This window comes from Cynocephalus volans, chromosome 13 (assembly GCF_027409185.1).
Source record: "Cynocephalus volans isolate mCynVol1 chromosome 13, mCynVol1.pri, whole genome shotgun sequence".
Taxonomy (NCBI): Eukaryota; Metazoa; Chordata; class Mammalia; order Dermoptera; family Cynocephalidae; genus Cynocephalus; species Cynocephalus volans.
In genome coordinates, this window is record NC_084472.1 from 88,746,352 (window position 1) to 88,766,732 (window position 20,381).

Sequence of the window (20,381 nt, forward strand, 5' to 3'; positions counted from 1 at the left end):
CATCACCCTCTCCCTCCCCCATCCCCCCTCTAATTACCCTAGATTTCTTCTCTCCTTCTGAAAGAATAATGGTTACTCTGTTGATTTGTTGCCTAGATGATCTGTCCAATGCTGAGAAGTGTGATCAGGTCCCCCAATATTATCATAGACCAGATGCTTCTTCTGTCACTCTGAAATGGGTTTTGTGGAGAGAGAGATCCTCTTCTTTTCTTTATCTCTGCTGGTGACTCTCCTTGTGTCAATGCACTCCCATGGTTGGAGGACCATCTGTGTAATGGTTGGGGCATCTAGCCACTTTTGTGGCAGCCATGGTTATTGTGGTGGCTGTGGTGGGCCACCCACATGGAGGTGATGTTTTTGGCCTGCTCCTTGGTGCTGGCAGGGTGTCTGGCTGTGGGGTGTGTCTGGACCCTGGCTCGAAGCCTCATGTCCCTGGGTGGGCCCCAAGTCACTGGTGTGGTGTGCCTGGTTGTGGCAGAGGAGTGTGGTCCCTGGCTCCAGACCCTAGGTCCCCAGTCAGGGTCCCAAGGCACTGATGGTGTGCCTGGATGTGGGAGTGGGTCTGGTCCCCTTCTCCATGCCTCAGGTCCCTGGGCAGGCACTGAGGTGCTGGTACAGTATGCCTGGTTGTAGGAGTGGGGTCTGGTCCCTGGCTCCAAGCCTTTGGTTCCCAGGCAGGCCCCAAGGCACTGGTGGTGTGCCTGGGCCGGAACTAATTTGTTGTCCTTTGCTTACTTCTAAAATGGGGGAACTTCCTGTGGGAACCAGTACTTGAGCTGTGTGGTTGAGCTAAATTGCTGCTTTGCTGCTGTTTCCCTAGGGAAGGCTTTTTGTGAAGCTCAGGGTTTAACTGTTGACCTTATTGGTACTTCCTGCTCTCCAGAGACCTGGTGGATCTGGGTTGTGTAGAAACTCTGATCTGGGCCTGAGTTTTTTCATTAAACTGTACCCCATGCAATTTTGCATTCCCGACCAGTCCCCTTTGAGTGGTCCTATGCTGATTGGGGGGCGGATTGGCTGTCCTTGCGGTGTCCCAGTGTTCTCCCCAGTGGGCCTGTCTCCCCCACCACCCAAGCTCCAAACACTTCCCACGGGATGGCCCTGTGCTGGTCCCTTGCGATGACTCACCAGCCTCTGAATGGCTCCCTTTTTTCAGTTGTTCTGGCTCCTTACTCCTGCATGGATCCACAGGAACCCTGTTAGTGGTCTTGCTGTCCTGGGGGCTGCCAAGGCCCTCTTCTCCCCTGCTGCCTCCCAGTAACTCCATCTGAAGGGCATAGCTGCGGCTTCTGCTGGCTCCTGCTCCATGCACTCATCAGCTCCAGCCTTAAAGTGGTCATGGCTCAAAACAGAGCAGTTTTTTCTTTCTCCTTTCATGGTTTCTCCTGCCTTCATGAACTCCATAGATCTCTCCTCCTCTTCCCCTTAGCTCCAGCAGCCCCAGCTTGGCTGATGTTACATTTTTATAGTTGTAAATTGGTTGATTTGTGAGAGAGAGTGATGCTAGGAACTGTCTATTATACCATCTGGGCTAGCTTTTCTTGATTTCTTTTTCTGCTAGTTCATTGTTGGAGTATAGAAATGCTACTGATTTTTGCACGTTTATTTTGTATCCAGCAACTTTGCTGAAATCATTTATCAACTCTAAGAATCTTTTTGTAGAGTCGTTAAGCTGTTCTGTATATAGGGTCATATAATCTGTAAACAAAGATAGTTTGACTTCATCTTTTCAAATCTGGATGCCCTTTATTTCCTTCTCTTCTCTGATTGCTCTGGTTAGTATTTCCAACACTATGTTGAATAAGAGTTGTGAGAGTGAGCATCCTTGTCTTATTCCTTTTCTTAGGGGATAAAGCTTTCAATTTTTCCCCATTCAGGATGATATTGGCAGTTGGTTTGTCACATATGGCTTTAATTGTGTTGAGATACTTTCCTTCTATACCCAATTTATAGAGAATCTTTGTCATGAACAAATGTTGAATTTTGTCAAATGCTTTTTCTGCATCTGTAGAGATAATCATATGGTTTTGTCTTTGATTTTGTTGATGTGGTGTATCACATTTATTGATTAGTGTATGTTGAACCAAACTTGCATCCCTGGGATGAACCCCACTTGATCATGGTGTATAATTTTGTGTATGTATTTCTATATTTTATTAGCTAGTATTTTATTGAGGAGTTTTGCATTTATATTCATCAAGGATATTAGCCTGTTTTTTCTTTTTTGTTGTATCTTTGTCTGGTTTTGGTTTTAGAGTGATGTTTGCCTCATAGAATGAATTTGGGAGAATGGCCTCTGTTTCAATTTTTTGGAATAGTTTGTGGAGAATTGGTTCTGATTCTTCATTGAAGGTTTGATAGAATTCTGCATTGAAGCCATCTGGTCCTGGGCTTTTCTTTGTTGGGAGACTTCTGATAACAGCTTCAATCTCTTCGATTATTATTGGTCTGTTCAAATTTTCTTTGTTTTCTTGGCTCAGTCTTGGTAGTTTGTGTGTATCCAGAAATTTATCCATTTCTCCAGATTTTCAAATTTGTTGGCATATAGTTGTTTATAGTTGTCTCTAATGATTCCTTGTATTTCTGAGATATCAGTTGTAATATCACCTTTTTCATTTCTAATTTTTGTTATTTGTGCCTTCTCTCTCCTTTTTTTAGTTAGCCTTGCTAATGGTTTGTCAATTTTATTTATCTTTTCAAAAAACAACTTTTTTCCATTGATCTTTTGTATCATTTTTGGGATTTCTATTTCATTTAGTTCTGCTCTGATATTAATTATTTCTTTCTGTCCTAACTTTGGGTTTGGATTGTTCTTGTTTTTCTAGTTCTAGAAGGTGAAGTATTAGGTTGTTTACTTGCCATCTTTCCATTCATCTGAAGTAAGCATTTAATGTGATAAATTTCCCCCTTAGTACTACTTTTGCAGTATCCCACAGGTTTTGGTATAATGTGTCATTATTTTCATAAAATAATGACTACCACAAATAAGTTGCTACCATATGACCAGCCTTACAGGAAATTCTCAAGGGAGTACTGGGTCTGGTACCTGAAAAACAACCATCAATAAATTTTTTGATTTCCTGTTTAATTTCTTCTTGGACCCTGTGTCATTAGTAGAATGTTGTTTAATTTCCATGTGTTTTGTACAGTTTCCAGAGTTTCATTTTTTATTGATTTCTAATTTTAATCCATTGTGGTCTGAAAAAATACATGGAATAATTCCAAGATTTTTGAATTTGTTGAGACTTGATTTGTGATTAACATTGGTCTGTCCTGGAGAATGTTCTATATGCTGATGAGAAGAATGAATATTCTGAAGTTGTTGTATGAAATGTGCAGTAGATATCTGTCAAGTCCAATTGGTGCAAAGTGTTGTCTAGATCTTGTGTTTCTCTGTTGACTTTTTGCCTAGATTATCTGTCCAATGTTGAGAGTGGGGTGTTCATGTTCCTGTGATTATGGTATTAGTGTCTATCTCTTTCTTTAGGTCTTATAGTGTTTGCTTTATGTATCTGGCTGCTTCGCTGTTGGGTGCATATATGTTTATGATTGTTATGTCTTGTTGTTGGATAGATCCTTTTACAATTATATAGTGGCCTTCTTTATCTCTTTTTATAGTTTTTGGTTTAAAGTTTATTTTATCTGATATAAGAATAGCTACTCCAGCTGGTTTTTCATTTCCATTTGCATGGTATATCTTTTTCCATCCTTTCACTCTTATTCTATGTGTGTCTTTATAGGTGAGGTGATTCTCTTGAAGGCAGCATATTGTTGGGTCCATCTTTTTAACCTAGTCAGTCAGTATGTGTCTTTTGGGTAGGGGACTTAATCCTCTCACATTAAGAGTTATTATTGAAAGGTGTTGATTTACTCCTAGCATTTCACTGATTTTTGATTGGATGTTTTAAATCTTTTGTTCCTTTCTGATTTACTGTTTGTCTTCTACGTTTGTTGGTTTCTTGGGATGGTAGATAAACTTTTTTTCTTTTTATTGTTAGCATTTTTATTTTACTAGTGGGATTTGTTCTTTCTTGAGTATTCATTGTAGTGATGGTTGTTTTTCAGGTACCAGACCCAGTACTCCCTTGAGAATTTTTTGTAAGGCTGGTCGTGTGGTAGGGAACTCTCACAGTTTTTGTTTTTCTGAGAAATATACTATTTGTCCTTCATTTTGGAAGGATAGCTTAGCTGGGTAAAGTATTCTTGGCTGACAATTTTTGTCTTTTAGTATTTTGAATATATCATCCCATTCTCTTCTGGCTTTTAGGGTTTCTGATGAAAAGTCTGCTGTTAGTCTGATAGGGGCTCCCTTATATGTAACTTGATGCTTCTGTCTTGCAGCTTTTAAGATTCTCTCTTTGTCTTTGAATTTTGCCAATTTGACTATAACATGTCTTAGAGAGGACCTTTTTGGTTTGAACATGTTTGGGGATCTTTGAGCCTCCTGAATCTAAAGATCTGTGTCTTTCTCTATACTTGGGAAGTTTTTTGCTATTATTTCATTGAATATGTTTTCAATGCCATTTTCTTTTACTCCCTTTCTGGAATACCCATAATTTGGATATTTGAGTGCTTAAGGTTGTCTGTTATGTCTCTTAGATTTCTTCAATTTTTTAAATTCTTTTTTCTTTGTTTGTCCACCTGTGTGATTTTGAACAGGCTGTCTTCAAGTTAGAAATTCTCTCTTCTGCTTGTTCTAGCCTGCTGGTTAAGTTCTCTGTTGTGTTTTTTTTTTTTTCGTTAAATAAATCCTTCAGCTCCACAAGCTCTGCTACATTCTTTTTCAGAGTATTGATTTCTTTGTACATTTCTTCTTTCATTGTGTTGTCTAACTGAGTCTTCTTATATCTCATTTAGTTTCCTTAGAATTTTTGCTCAAAATTCCAGTCAGTCATTTTAAGGACTTCATGTTCTATAGGATCTAGAACTTGAGAGTTATTATATTCCTTTGGTGTGGTCATACTTTCTTGGTTTTTCATATTTCTGGTATCTCTCTGTTCATGTTTAGTCATTGTGGCAGAGGGTTTCAGAGTCCACTCATTTTACCATGGTGTCTGGCCTGGATCCCACAGGGGCCACTGATTTGGCACTGCTGCCTTGGGGCATGGGAGTCAGCGGGTTGGCCTCTTGGGGGTGGGGACTTGTCTGGGCTGGGTCTCAGGCACGGAAGCTGCCAGTTTGGTGCTACTGCCTTGAGGTCTCAGGTTCAGCAGGTCAGGCCTCTTGGGGGCAGGGACTTGCCCTCAGAAGATGTTTAAAAAGTACCAAATGTATCTTCTAGAGTTGAATAATATATATCTGAAATTTTAAAAATTATTGGATAGATTTAACTGTAGAAGAAAGGACTAGTAAATCTGAAGACAGGTGGATAGAAATCATTCAAGCTGAAAAAAATAGATTAAAAAGATTTTTTAAAAAATGAATGGAGTTTCAATGATTGTGGGACAATATGTGACATGTAATTAGAATCCCAGAAGAAGAGGAAAGAGAGAATGTGGCAGAACATTTATCTGAAGAAACTGATGGAGAAATTTACAAATTTAAGAAAAAGTACTTCAACTTGTAGACCCAAGAAGCTCAGCTAACTCCAAGCAGGATAAATTCAAAGAAAACTACAATTAGGCAAATCACTAGCAAACTGCTAAAAACCAGATATAAGGGAGCCAAAGAAAAAAGGCACAATACATATAGAACAATGACCAGAAAAAATGGAGGCCGAAGAAAATGGGAAAACATCTTTAAAGTGTTTATGGGAGGTAAAAAAAAAAAACTGTCAACCTAGAATTTTATAATCAGTAAAAACATACTGAGTTATCCAAAATGAGGCTAATGAAACGGGATCACCTGACCTGTGGAGACACTGGTTTGGATTACTTAGGCTCCAAATTGTGTCATGCAGAGAGCAGACTGTGATTCTGGAGCAAGCCTGCCCAAGATAAATTTTTGACTCTAATACTCACTAGCTGAGTGAACTTGGAAAGTACCTTAATTTCTCTCTGCCTCATTTTCTCATCTGTAAAATGAAGATAATAATTGGTTATTGTAAGGATTAAGTGAATCATTTAATGTCCAGCCATCTGAGGATTTTCCAGATATCTTTCTATTATTGATTTCTAGTTTAATTCCATTATGCTTCAAGAACATATTTTCTATGCCTTCCATTCTTTTAAATTGTAAAGGTTTGTTTAATGACCCAGGATATAGTCTATCTTGGTGAATGTTTCATATGCAGTTGAAAAGATTGTGTATTTTGTTGGTGGGTGGAGTGTTCTATGAATGTCAACCAGGTCCAGTTAATTGATGGTGCTGTTCAGTTCTTCTAAATTCTTGCTTGATTTTCTGTCTACTGGTTGTCTCTATTACTGAGAGAAGATTGTTAACATCTCCAAGTATAATTGTGGATTTTTCAAGTCTCCTTTAAGTTCTATCAGTTTTTGCTTCATGTAGTTTGAAGCTCTGCTGCTAGATGCGTATTTAACCACACCATTGCACGTGAGCTGTGACCTGAAAGGTAAGATACAATTTAAAAAATGCCAAAACCAAGAAGAACATTCGTAAGGAGACAGAAATAACTCTTCCACAGTCACCAATGAATGAGAGGGTATGGCATTAGTCGGTGAATGAATGACGAGGAACATATTGCTAGAGTAGAAGATGGATGGCTGAGAATCACCAATGAGCCATAAAATGCATTAAATTTTGTTGTGCTAACCTTTGACCTGAATTATCCACAAGAAGCTAAGTGAATTATCTGGATCATTGCTCTGTGAAAACAACTGGGTTAGATGACTTAGGCTATGACCAAGTGCATAGAGCTGTAATCAGTGATAATGGCCTTAAAAGAAAAGCAAGGACTCAGTGCAGAAAAGAAGAGCCTAGTAGCATGGGGACAAGGCAGACATGACAGACACTTGGTACAGCATCTGGGATAGGTTCCCAACTGTGTCATATGGACAGTACAGTGTGATTCTGGAGCCAGTCTTCCCAAGTCCAATTTCTTATGCCAACACTCACTAGTTGAGTGAACTTGAGCAAGCTCCCTAATTTTTATCTGCCTCATTTTTTTCACCTGCAACAACAGAACTTCAAAATAGGTGAAAATTTTCTCATCTGATAATGATAATAATATCCAACTAGAGGTTTATTGTAAAGATTAAGTGAGTTGACCCATGGCAAATACTTATACTGGTGTCTGGCAGATGGTAATCACTTAACAAACAAAATCTATTCATTCAAAGCAGCTGTCTGAATTAATTGACCAGGCAGAGTAGGACCTTGTATCAGTTTCCTAGGTCTGCCAAAGCTAAGTACCACAAACCGGGTGACTTTAAACAAGAGAAAAATCATTCTCTCACAGTTCTGGAGGGTAGAAGTCTGCCCTGAGTCCTTCCATTTCCTTTAAGGCTATTAGCACTGATCACAGTTTTATGCACTTGTTCAAAGCAAAGTCTTTTTTTAAAAATTGAAACATATTGATTATACATATTTGTGGGATACGGAGTTGAATATCAATACATGTATACAATGTGTGAGGATCAAATCAAGGCAATTGACATATTCATCGTTACAAAACTTAATGATTTACTTGTGACGAGGACATTCGATCTCCTCTCTTCTAGCCATTTGATAACATGCAGTAAATGATTGTTAGTTATAGATTCCTAGATTGACTGTACACCCATAGAACTTATGTTTCTTGTCTAGCTGTTTTGCATCCATTAACCAACCTCTCACTATCCCCCTCTAGTAACCACAGTTCTGTTCTCTCCTTCTGAAAATACAACATATTACAATCCTTTCTTTCTTTTTCTTTTCTCTCTCTCTCTCTTTCTCTGTCTCTTTCTTTCTTCCTCCTTCCTTCTTTCTTTTCTTTTTGGCTCCCACTTACGAGTGAGAACATGCAGCATTTCTCTTTTTGTGCCTGGCTTATTTCATGTAACAGAATTTTCTCCAAGCTCATCCATGCTGCTGCAAATGGGAGAATTTCATCCCTTTTTATGGCTGAGTAGTATTCCATTGTGTATATGTACCATTTGCTTTACCCAATTGTTATTCAATGGATGTTTAGGCTGGTTCCATATCTTGTCTATTGTAAATAGAGATGCAGTGATCATGGGATTTCAGGTATCCCTTCAACATGATGATTTCTATTCCTTTGGGTGTATACCCAGTAGTGGGATTGTTGGATTATATGGTAGTTCTATTTGTAGTGCTCAAGAAATCTCCATACTGTTTTACCTGATGGCTGTACTAATTTACAACCCACCAACAATGTACAGGTCTTCCCCTTTCTCTGCATCCTCACCAGCATTTGTTATTTTCTGTCTTTTTGATAATGGATACATGATGCTCAGCTCTCTGTCTTTTTCTCTGTCCTTCTCTCTTTAACCCAAACACTATTTTGCTAATACTTGTATTTCCTGTCCCATCATCAGGTCCTTTTTCTGCTTTCCTGATTTCCACTTATGCATTTGCTAAAGAGTTGAATTGTAGATGAGTGAGGTGTTAATGTGTTTACTTAGTCTGATAATGTGTAGAAGCTCAAGTGATAATGGAATGTACAATTCTTATATTATGGAGCCTCAGATTCCCAAGTCCATTAACCTCTGGCTCCTTTTCTGCCCTGATTCAACAAAGAGGAAGTCAAAAGTTTAACTCTCAAGTAGGAGAAGAATCAACTGTGTAAATGAAGATTCTTCTAAGCATTACAGTGAATGCCCAGATACTGACCCCACTGTGTCCAGCAGCCATTTCTTCTGAGAAGAGGGTCAGTAGACTCTGTTCTCATTAGCATATGTTTAATGGATTTTACCGTTCAGTGCAGTTTTGCAGGTATAGGCCTAGCTCTGGCAACATTGTAGTCATGACTGCTGCCTTTGCATCCCCCATTTTATTCTTCCCCCTGTTAGATCCCCTTTTTCTCCCCAGGCCTCCCACTAGATGGGAGCTGGACTAGCACCACACAGAATCCTGGAAAATTCAAGTTGAAAGAACTCTACAGATAAATTAGATGGATTAATCTTAGTGAAGAGCAGGATAAGGGACATTTGTCTACACATACATATGTGCTGGTGTGGGTGTGGGTGTATATGTGTATACAGTCATCTCTCCGTATCCATTGGGAATCGGTTCCAGGACCTCCATGGATACCAAACTCCATGGGTGGTCAAGTCCCTGATATAAATGGTGTCGTATTTGCATATAACCTATGCATGTCCTCCTGTTGCTTTAAATAATCTCTAGATTACTTAATGTAAATACTATGTACATAGTTGTAATACTGAATTGTTTAAGAAATAATGACAAGAAAATAAGTCTGTACATGTTTAGTATGGATGCAGTTTTTCTTTTCCTGGATATTTTTGATCTGTAATTGGTTGTATATACACACTCACATAGATACACATACATACACACACACAGTATATGTACAATATAGAACAGAGGTGCTATAGTATAAATCTCATAGTGAAGATTTACTCCCACATAAGACCTGCTCAGTAAGTGATACACAGCTGAAATTTATTGCTTGGTTCAATGAGCCAAACCCGACATAGCATTAACCCAAATAGAAGGGACCAGTGAGCCATTATCTTTCTCAGGAATTTTTGCTGTGAGATTTCACTGTTTATGTACGAGGCCACAAGGCTCTTTAAAATTTTGGAATTCAAAATTTCTAGTTAAAATTTTTATTTTGAGATAATTTAGAATCACATGCACTTCCAAGAAATGCACTCAGTACTTTTAATTCAGGTAATAGTTTCATAGTGCCTTACACACTGTAGGTGTGCTGGTATAATGCTTGATAGACAGGTTAGAAAAAATAATCATAATTTGTGCCTTACCAAAGGCCTCTTGAAGGAAATATGTTTAGAAATGACTGAGAAAATTATATGTGTGTGTATGTATATATGCATATATATATACCAGTATGTATATATGCATATATATACATACACACATATATGCAGCTAGGAATAGAAAGCAAGTCTCCTGGATTGTTCAGTGTCTTGTGTTTTGTTTCTTATGCTTTTCTCTTTTTAAGTTTTGGGTTTTTCTTTTTTTTTTTCCTTTTTTTTCAGTTTTTACACATACAACAATATGCACTTAGTCCCACTATGTTTTGTGGTTGGCAGTGAACATGATGAAATCTCACTTGTGAAATGCTAGTGTTTTCTTCGTTTAGCTGGGCAGGAATCTGAGAAGTAGGCTGAGGAGTTCAGTGACTGGGGAGAGGTGAGAATGGGGGAGCAACACCTTTCTTAAAGGCCTGGAGGCTTCTCTGTCCTGTGCACCTCAGATGCGTGGAAGGCTTAAGGATAAGCAGAAAAGGAACAAAACTTTCTGAAGCCTAAACTCACCTATGGTGGATCCTATGTATCATTCTTTCATCTCCCTCCAGAATCCTGACAGGTAAGAATGCTGCCCTGGGGCTGCCATGCTGCAAAGTATGATAGCCCAGTCTTGGAGCCATAAGTACTTGGAATTTGAAGTGAACTGAGCATGAAAAATAGAACACCTTCAGAAACTAAAGTTTGGGAACAATTTAGCCAAGCACTGGCTCCCTTGACATGCAGTTGATAAGCATTGCATTAAAGCTGACCTTTCTGCAAGAGTTTGTGGAGGACGATGGTTAGTGGGTGCTTTTTTTCCCCCTTTAATTTGATAAAAATTCACTCCGCCAGCTGAGCATGTACTTTGGGGTGAGAGCAGGTTCCTTTCTCTGCGGGAGACAAAAGTGCTAGAGTGAGGCCCTCTGGGGGAGTTCTTGATGCTGGCTACAGCCTTGATGAAGGCTTAAACTGAAAGCTACATCAAGTTAGAAATACATATTTTACAAGTGGAGGGCGTGGGACAGTGTCCTGGATTCTGTCAGGCATGCACGGAGCATCCTGTCACGCAAGGCAGAGGGAGCCTTGAGCTTTCCATGCAAATCCCTTGCAAGCATGGTCCTCTCACTTGCCTCCTCAGGAGCAAAGTCACGTAACGTCTCCTGTCCAAACTAAAAAAGTGAAATTCCCAAATTCTGAGGAAGGCAAAGTTACACACGAGAAAAAAAAAAAAAAAGAAAAGAAAAGAAAAGAAAGAAAGAAATCACTTGGCTAAACTGTTTGCTGTGGTTTAAAGCTTTTTCCTCCACAGTCAAATAGGGAAATCTTGGAGCAATTACAGTAGTGCTTTGTTGTGCATAGACGGTTGTTCCCAAGGCCACGAGCAGGATGAAATATCAGGGTCAAAGTCAGGACCTCGGATTTTAAATCGCCATTCCTTTGAGATTAGCTAACATTAGTTAGTTAGGGAAGGAGTAACTGTGGTGGGGGGTCTGGGCTGGGGAGTGGGGAAGGTTTGAGATGAGGAGGAGGAAGATCAAGATCAGGGTTGGCGGATGCAAAATCACACTCAGATTGTGGGAAAATCCCATTGTGTATTTGTCTTTCCTCCCTCACATTTCAGGGAGGGAAAATCTGGTGACAAACAACACCAGGGGGAGATCTAAAAGAAAAGAGAAAGGCAGAAGATATCCGAAAAACCCTAGAGAGGAGTGGAAGGCAGACATCTAATCAAGCCTATTTCAGGTCCTGAACTGGGGCACTAGCTCTTTCTACCCCCTTGCTCTCTGCCTCCTGACAACATCTCCACTGACTGCCCCCCAATCCTGTTACCTTGGGGATGGTTCTGATCCCAGATCTCCAAATCCAGGATGACAAACTCTGAGAGTACAAAGGAGATGTAAGAGATCTGAAAGAGTAGCTCCAGGGGTCAGTTTGGATCTGAGTGTGGTAGTGAAAACTAGTTCTTGGTCTTCTACTAGGCAAAATGGTTCTATTGCCTTCTGGTTAGGGTTGCCAGATTTAGCAAATGAAAATTCAAGATGCACTGACGCTGCAACATGGATGAACCTTGAAAACATGTTAAGTGAAAGAAGCCAGTCACAAAAGACCACATACTGTATGAGTCTTTGTACAGCATATGAAATGTCCAGATGGGAAAAATCTATAAAGACAGAAAGTAAATTAGTGGTCACCCAGGGCTGCAGAATGAAGGGGCAGGGATGGGACATGGCTGATAATGCTTACCGGGTTTCCTTTGGGGTGATAAAAATGCTCTAAAATTAGATTATGGTGATGGTTGCACAAGTCTCTGAATATACTAAAACCCACTGAATATTATACACTTAGAATGGTGGAATTTTATGACACATGAATATCTTAATAAAGCCATTTAAAAAAATACAGGTTGCGAAATTAAATTTGAATTTTAGATAAATCATGAAAAAAATAGTGTAAGTATATCCCATGCAATATTTGGGACATATTTACACTAGAAATATTTTCATTGTTTCTCTGAAATTCAAATTTAACTGGATATCCAATATTTTATTTGGTAACCTTGCTTATGATTCGACTAAATGTCTCAGAAAGCATCAATCCACAGCAAAAGTGAGAAGAAATATTTCATGTGATGACATTTTAACGAGATTAATGGGGATCCCTACATACTTTGTGGATCAAAACACTTAATGATTAACCGAGACTAACTACTTCTTGATTAAATGCTAATTTTTTTTTTTTAAGTTTACTTGTAGCCATAAAGGCAGAGAGATCCAGGAAGAAAAGAAATAGCTTTTAAATTCTATTATTAAAAATTTGTAAAAATTATAGAAAATGTTTAGAAGTGAGAAGAACTGGCTATTTCATAAGATCCTTCTAATGTTTACATTTTACAGATCTTGCCATTGAATTAAAAACATTATGGGGAATTTTAAGAGTGTAGACCTTTTAAAAGGTCTTGTTTTCTGGCTTGTTTGAGCATATAAGAAATTATTATAAATATTTACTATGTAAATAATAGTCATACAATGGTATTTACTATAAAGATTGTCTGATTTATAGAAGAAAATGAAGGTAACCTCAAAGAAAGGTGATTACATATAAATATATATATAATATTCCCCCACCCAGGATGTTTTGCATTTGTTTTAAGGGTATGTCTCAGTTTGCAAATTTTGGCAAGCAGAACTTTTAAAATCTGCACTGGTATAATGGTCATTTTTTCAGAATGACCACACCTGTGCTTTGATACTGGCAAAAACAGCATAAAATAGCTTTTATGGAATGAATCAATACAAGATTATTAAGCAATTAACTAGCAGGTTGTGCCTGCAAACTGTTCATGCTCTTAGTACAGCAGTTAAAGCAGTCTCTCTCTCTCTCTCTCTCTCTCTCTATCTATCTCTATATATATACTTTAAAAAAATTTTACAAATGAGAAAATACAAAACTGCAATGAGTTGCTCTGAATTTAATAATGTGATCAACTGGACTTAGAATATATTGGGGTTACATGGTGAGCATTTAACCAAACCTTAGGTTTTTGATTAAAGATTTCAAATAAATAATAGGTGTTGAATTAACTGCCTCACATTGTGATAGCCCAACTCTCCCACTACGATATTGGTGTAACAATGGATTAAATTTTCTAAATAAAAATTATAGATTAAAAAAAATTAAAATTAAATTAAATTGGCAAGTTCCATGTAGGTTCAGGGAAAGAGACTAAATCTTTCCCCTTGAATGATCTGAGTACCTACATGGAACACAAGTTCCATGGCAACAGTGATTGGGCAGTGATTTTCAGAACACTTTACTCTTCCTGCTTACACCTAGAATTGTGAAAAATCATTCACATAGGTCACACATTGAGATTTAGAGTCCTAAGAGGTTATTTCATAATTGTTCTCCTTTTGAAAATTTCCTTTTAAGGGCTTAAATATTTATATAAGGAATAGTTGTGAAAAAAAGAGTTTGTATTTTTTTTTTTAAATAAGCAGAATTTAAGAATTTGAAGAGTATTCAGGGACCAAATCTGCTTTAAAAAAAAAAATTCATGGAGCTAACTCTATTCCTTGGACTCATGAGGATTTTTTCTGTGAAACTCAGAAGGACTGGAGTGCTTCTGGAGACAGAGGCAGGGACAATGCTGACACCCCCAGAGCTGGCACTGAGTTCGGGCATCTGTGACTGTTCCTTCTTGTCTAGTGTTGACTCCTGTGGTCTGTTGGATTCCAGCCCCAGCCATGTTAATTTAGGCTGCAATGCAGATGAAGAAATTTAAACTTCCCTAACACATGAAGAAAATTTGGGGTCATAAGCTGCAAAGTCACAAAATTGGTGGGCCCAATAGCTATTAGAACTGGGATAATGATGTGTTCATTGGACTCAACTCAAGGGACTGGTTTCAAAGGAGAGAGAACCACTGGAAAGACTCGAGGGAGATTATTTAGCTTGAATGGCTACATGATTGAATTAGAACCTTTCATTAAAATTATCCCCCTTTCACAGACTTTAGTAGGTAAGAATATTTGAAAATTGCAAATGGTGCACAAGGCCAGGAAAAAATGATCCATGATGTTTATACTTGGAATTAGTGGAAAAAGTGAGATCAACTTCATAAGGGCTGAATCTCTCAGACACCAGTAAGAAAGTAACCCATTTCTTTTCATGCCTTCTTAAAGACTGAAAATGTTTAAAACTGGAATTATCTTTTCCCATCTTTTGTTCATTCTGTACCAGAAGCTTTCTCTTTGCTATTTCCTTAAAGTATTAGCGTAGCCACCTTGGGTCCAGTTTCAGTCAACCAAATAAGGAAACTAGCAGAGCCCGTCCCAGCCACTTGAGCTAACACATTTAACCATGAATCCCTGTTTCAATTTACATTATGTAACATACATTTTATATATATATATACATAAATTCAGCCCATCCAATATTGTATTCCTTTCACTCTGATCCAACGTCTTATGAATTCCCACACAGGTTCCCTGGTATCTGTTGATATAAATTGATACAATCTTGCAGTTCTTCTGGTATGTACTGAAACCTCCTAAATCATTTTTTGTATCTGTTGGGGCCTGTTGGGATTTGAATCTGGCCTAGAATCAATGGAAAATAGGCTTGGGAGTGGAGCTGACCTGAGCAAGATCACCAGTGCCATGTAAAGCAACCACTTCAGAAGCTACTAGTACAGGATCTTCAGGCATAAGGACAGTAACCTCCTTAGACAAAGGAGAAAGGGCTTCTTCTACTGGCAAAGAGGACTTGGCAGAATTTGGAGACTCAAAGTCCCCAGCTGCATTGAATATGACTATATGCCCCTTCCCAATTTTCAGGGTCCCACTCCTTTCTAATCATTGCCTTACTGCTAGCAAAGGAGATCCTGTAAAGTTGGGAACTTAATTGGATTGGACTTTGGGTGTGGTTTTCAGAAATCTTGGCTCTGTAGCCACAAGAAGTGTTTTGAGGGGGGCAGCGGGGAGGTCAGGGGAGCTGGGCAGTCACAGAAGATTTTTAGTCCTTTAGCCAGACCATGAGTGGGGAATTTAAAACCCTGAACTCATTGTTTTCTTTCTCCAAGTACTGCAGAACACTTAGAAATAGCCAAACAATCCTATTACATGTAAAGTGTTCTATGGCAGAAACTCCTTAGTCACCCAAAGTCTTGCATTCTACAGACACTTGATCACAGGTTTCTACAGGTCATAATTACAGACACTAATTAAAGTAACTTACGCCCCTGCATCTCATGCACAACCATTATTCTCTTCACCAGTGGAAGCAGGGTCATTAATACCTTTAAATCTAATCAGATCAGAGAATCAACTTCAGACAGCCTAGCACTCGTTCAGAGAACACATCCTCCGGAACCATTTCTGGTACTGATTTCCATGCAAGTCAAGGTTCCGTCAGGGAAGCAGACTCACTGTACATGATACAGAATAATGGATTTATTCTTAGGGATTAGATTTTACATAACTGTGGGAGCTGCTGGGGAAGTCTGCAAGGCTGTTGCCTGTCTGTATGGTGATGGAGAAGTCTCTGTAGGTTACCTAGACACATGGGGGAGGGAAAGCCAGGTATGAAATGGGATCATCAAGGACAGACTGTGATCCAGGAGAACAAGCGAACCCACAGGATAACTGGGATCCACCAAACAAAGCTGAACTCACATCTGTTTCACCACCTCCAGCCTCTCTAAGGCCGGTAACTTGTAGGAGCTGCGTGAGTTTCACCGTGGAGCTGTGCACATGCCTGGCCCAGGACTCAGAGACGCTGAAGGAAGTGATCTGGTAGGAATTGGGGAGCACGAGCCTGGCTACTGGCCCATGCAGCAGGTGTCCCCTCAGTGACGATTTGTGGATAAAGATATGGCAGAGGCTTGGCCTTTGTCTTCCAAATACCATGCAAAGTTCTCTTGTGGTCACCGTAACCCAGAAACACGCAGGGAAGAGAATGCCAGAAAGCAGTTCCAGCTTAGCCAGATTGACACAGGACAGAGTCGTTATAGCAATCAATATTTCGTATTGTTGTGTAGTTTACATTCTAGTAAGGAAATAGATTATGTGTGTGTGTTCCTTATAACAACTTTCTGAGAGGAGTTCTTGTATTACTCCCATTTATAGATGAAGAAACTGAGGCAGAAATAGGTTAAGTATTTTGCCCCAGGTCCCTCAGCTAATGCATGCTGGAGCCAGGCTCTGGACCAAGGCAGTTTGCAATCAAAGCACATGGCATTAACTGCTCCTCTATTTTGTTTATTCTGAATAAAGCCTTCCCCAAACACTGAATTCAAACAGAACTCTCCTTTCTGGTGCTATCACAGATTTTAATAATTTATGGCATTCCTACCATTTTGTCCTTTAATTGCATTGTACCTATTGATAATTATATTCCCTAATTGGATATAAAACTCTTTGGTAGATAATATGATTTTTTTTTTTTTTGCATATTCACTTCAGCTGCTAATAGTGTTGTCCATTCATCTGGCACCTTGTAAGTTCTCATGTTGACTTCCTGCCTTTGACAGTCAGAGCAAGGTAGTTTGTACCCACACGATGTGTGTTCCTGGGGCCTAAGCACCACTAAATCTGAAATTTTTCCAAAATGCTTTTTGTCAAGTCTTTGAAATGTGCTGAGGAAAAGAGAAAGCAGTCAGAGCTCCTTCAAGGATTCACCTCTGTGCTGGTCTCGTGATCATCACATAATCCAGACAAGTCGGGGCAAGGGAACGGTTGGAGAAGAAAGAGGGGTCACGGCCGAAGCTGGCTGGATCGTGATCATGTTCAGATATGCGACGTAGAAGGATTATTCCAAAGGATTACTAGTGAATTCCTGTAGTTCATTCAGCTGATGGAAGGTAGAAGAGACTTGAAACTTCAGGCCTAAATCCTGCGTTTTTGCATGCCTCCATAATTAAAAGGCCCTTTGTTAACTTTTATTTAGACTTATTTAACAACTTTCAACCCACGGAAAATGGAAGTGGTGTTCAACACTGGAGAGAAAGAGGCCCCCACCCAGCTCACGCCATTTCTGCATGAGCTCTTATTTGCTCCCATGAAAACATTGGAGGAGGATTTGTTTTGTGGTTGGGTTTCCTTTTTTTTTTTTCCCCCCAACATCATTACAGTTAGATTTGCAGTATTTCCTCAAACATGTGAGGGGAAGGGAGCGGTGACTTCCTAAAGGAAAGTATTTATATTTTTAGACTGAGATATGCTTTTACAAAGCTTTTCTCAGAAAACATACAAAAAAACTGTTCTAAACGACAGAAAATGCATCTTAAACCACAGTTAAGGTAGTTTAGCATATAAAATAGATTTTAATGAAATGAGAAAGAGATGAGCAATTTTGTTTTGTTTTAAAGCAGGGCAAAAAAATGTTTCTGGATTTTAGAATATCTGCCTCGACTCCACTTTCTTCTGATCTCTCTTGCTTTCGCTGCACATGTCAGCAGAGCCTCGGAGAGCTGTTCCCTTTGGAATGACAAGATCCAGTTCAGGCTGTGACTGGTGGATGTGGGAGGAGAGAACGTGGGTGGTATGAATGGAGAGAAGGCATGAGAGATGCTTTGCCATGACAACACAATCCACACTGTTTTGTCATAAACTTGTGGCACATCACAGCTCAGGGAGTCCTAGAGGTCCCCCAGTCTAGTGATTCTCCTCTTGTCGACCACGTGCACCAGGAGGTGGGGCAAAGGAATCCACATGCCTAATATGCAGCCCTGGTTAGCTGATCCAGTAACCAGCTGGTCCAATGGCCTGACTTCAGAAATGAGTAGTGGGTGGTCTAGAGAGGTAAAGGGACTCAGAACAGCAGCCAATTTAAATTAGAACTCATTGGAGACATGTAGTTTAAAGAAGTTCACCATGCTGTCCAACCGTGGGTGTAGACAGAGTAGACATAGCCTCTATGATATGCTTTATGGTGCTCTGGGAAGACATCCCCGTAAACCCTCTATTCCTCTCTTGTCTGCTCATCTTGAAATCCATTTAAAAGTACTCAAAACATTTATCTCACAGTTGGTGATAAAATGTGAATGCTTCTTAGAAAGGTAAGAGTTTGGCATAAATATACCCAATGCTAAGGAGGTGTGTTAATGGGTCACTATCCATTTCTGAGCAGATTTTGATATCGGAGGAAGAGGTGGTATGAAATCACCCAAAAGGGTGCCTTGAATGGAAGGAAAGTTACAAATCACAGATTGAGGACAATAGAGAATCGGAACTTTGTGTTCTAATTTTTTATTATGAAAAATTTCAAACACTCACAAAAATTAAAAGAACAGACTGATCACCCACCTACCTAACATTTATATTAAAAAACTTAACATTTCCCCACATTTACACGATCTATTATAAGTACATTTGTGTGTGTGTGTGTGTGTTGTGTTGTGTATAGTCAGGGGTGAGCGTTTCTCTGAAAGGATAGGAAATGCTCCACAGGGAAAAGTGACAAGTGACACTGCAGGGAAGTGAGAAGTTACTCCAGGTCACAGAGGCAGAGAAAGGGGACTGAACCCAAGATTTCTGAAGCCTCAGACCCCGCACTTTCCCACACAAAACCTATTCCATTATTAATTATGATGATTCACACCCGTTATTTTTATCACACTTTTGAGTGCTCAAAACAGTGCATATTATTTTCAGTTTCATTCCACTGAGTGTTAAGGAAAGAGGAAAAATAACAGGGAAGGAGGGATGGCAAAGGGCATGGAATTACGTGAAGGCCGACTGTTTCTGAGAAGTTAAGTTCGCCACAGGAGGGGTTGTTTCTCTCATGCTGAACTCAACACATGAGGGACAGAAATGAAGCTCCCGGCAGCCCACATTTCCTATCTCTCACCTGAGGCTGGAATCTGCAGGAATACCAACCTGCTCCCACTCTGTGTTCCAGCTGCCTCCACCTGTTCTAGGCTTCTGCTCTGCTGTTTCTTCTTTCTAGAATATTCTTCTTCCCCTCTTTTCAACTTGGTTGGCTGTCCCCCACCCCCAATCCCTGCCCCCCTCCCCACCCACTGCTTACTCCTGTAGCTGCACTTTTCACTTTGGGTTGTAGTTTCCTGTTTGTTGGTTGGTTTCCCTCACTGTACCATAGACTTCTCAATGACTGCAATTTTGTCTTAACAGCCTTTATGTTCTCAGTACTAAGCTCAATCCCTGCCAGTAGTAAACATGCAATAAATAACATTTGTTGAATGAATAACCAGAAACCATGAACTTGCAAAGATTTGAATTTTAACTTGGTGTAGTTAAGGTTTAAATGCATATGGAATAAAGTGTAGCAGGGCTTGCTTTTATTTTATTTTGGTGTTTGTTTTTCAAGAGAGAGAGGCAAGGGAGAGAGTTTGGCTAGCATGGAGGAAGGGAAGAAACAGACTTTAATGCAATTAAGACCGAGGCTTAAGCAGGTTGGAAGGTTGCTCAAGGAAATATTTGCAGAGCTAATGACCCAGTCTTGAGCTTGTTGAGTCTGCTGAGCTCTGTGCTGTAGTCTGCGCAGACGGCAAGAGAGCAGGTGCAAGAAAGCACCAGAGAAACACAAGAGAAAGTAGGCTTGGCCACAGACAGCACCACCTGAATCAGTCAATAAGCCAGAACTCTGTGGAGAGCCTGAGCAGGTCTCTCCCAGTATGCAAAGGAAGAGGTTTAAGTTTCCAGAACTTTTAACCAGTGTTCTCCTAGTGTTGGCCAAGGATTATCCATTTAGATTAGATAAGTTCATTTCTCCTTTTTGCTGAAGGAACATAGACAGACTCATCAGTGAGACAAAATCTGGCCATCCATGTACCATGCACCAAGCACACTGGTCACATAGTTACACCTAGATTCCTAAATACACCAGGATGTTTCATTCCTCTGAAACTCTAAAGGGTGGCCCCCTGCACCTCCTCTCTCCAGTCATGTCCAACCTGCAATGTTCGACTCACTTTTCAAGGTCCATCTCAAATACAAGTCTTCCCTAACTTCCACTCAGAATTAATTATTTCTTTTAGTTTCGTAAGTAGTTGGTCTGCAAACTTTTTGTTCAGGGTGGGCCAGTTAG